Here is a 1,429-nt window from a genome sequence, read left to right as displayed (position 1 = left end):
ATCCTCATTCTTTGATGGCTATAAAGACATATCTAATTAGAGTCTAAAAGAAATATCAGATATCTTTTTCTCCTGTATAACTTTTAAACACATCAAGTAGAGTCTCAATGCCGCTGACGCCATCTTGTTGACCATCTTTTTTCGTCTCAAAGCAAAGTCGGAGAAATGTGTTTATTAGGAGAAAAAATGAATTCGTGGAGCTTCTAGAATCCAAGTGCCGCTGATGTGGGGTTCAGTCGCCCCCTTGTGAGTGTGGCGTAGGTGTTCGGTCGTGAGTCTTTAAGGTGATAAATGGAGATATATTTGTTCTGTTAGTTTTGTTCAGCCATATTGTTCTTTTTCATTCATTCTTTCATCCTACTGCCTTCATTCTCCTCCTCCTCCTCCTCCTCCCTCCCCCCTGGTGCTGCTGGGGGGGTTGGACGCCTGGGGTGACGCATTTCAACCTCCTTTTTCCTCTCATCCTCCCCATAACTGCCCCCCCTCTCTCTCCTCCTCTCTCTCTTTCTCTCATCCAACTTCCTCCTTCTTCTTCTCTCTATACTATGCCCTCCTTTCCCTCCTTCCCTCCTTCTCTTTCTTACCTGTCGTCGTCCCTCGGCCTGAAACCTTCTCTTCCTCCTCCCCTCCCTCCTCCCCTTCCCTCTCCCACTTCCCTCCCTCCCCCCTCCCCTCCCCCCAACACCCCTCCCTCCCTCTTCCTCCTTCTCTGCTCCCCTCCTTCGCCTGGTCCCTCCATTGAAGCGTGTTAGTCATGTTACTGAAGGTACTGTCTGGCGGGGGTCAACGCTTCCACCGCCGCCGCTGCCTCCTCCTCCTCCTCCTCCTAGTCTTCCTCTCCTTTTCCTCCCCTCCTCCTCCTCCTCCTCCTTCCGTTTTGCGACTGTCTGGATGACGGTAGTGTGGCAACCGGAAAAAAATTAGTGCAAAGTTGCCGTGGTTTCTCCCTATTGATATACACTGTTACTACTATTGTTGCTACTACTACAACAACTACTACTACTATTACGACTATCACTACTGTTTTAAATTACCACTATTACTACGACAACTACAATTAAGACTATCAATAACTACTATCAATATCACTACTGCTACTGCTACTATCTACTACTACTACTACTACTACTATAATGTTTTTTCCGGTTGTCGAGCGAGTCATTAATGTATCATCATCATCATCATCATCATCATCCCTTTGCATCAAGAAATTGCCTTTCACACTTGGTTTTATATAATGCAGGTAAGAGGTGAATAAATAGATAGATAGATATATAGACCTAAATACAAGCCAATCATTTCCCTCAGCAGCATCAATCAATGTATTATTTTATACGGTGGGGGATTGATTCCAAGTGTGTCTCACTGGAGGCCTCAGGCAAGGGAGGAAGGGGAGTTGGGAGGAGAAGGGGGATATATAGAGAGGAAG

Source organism: Homarus americanus, unplaced genomic scaffold, assembly GCF_018991925.1.
Source record: "Homarus americanus isolate GMGI-L3 unplaced genomic scaffold, GMGI_Hamer_2.0 scaffold19318, whole genome shotgun sequence".
Taxonomy (NCBI): Eukaryota; Metazoa; Arthropoda; class Malacostraca; order Decapoda; family Nephropidae; genus Homarus; species Homarus americanus.
This window is presented reverse-complemented; position numbering follows the sequence as displayed.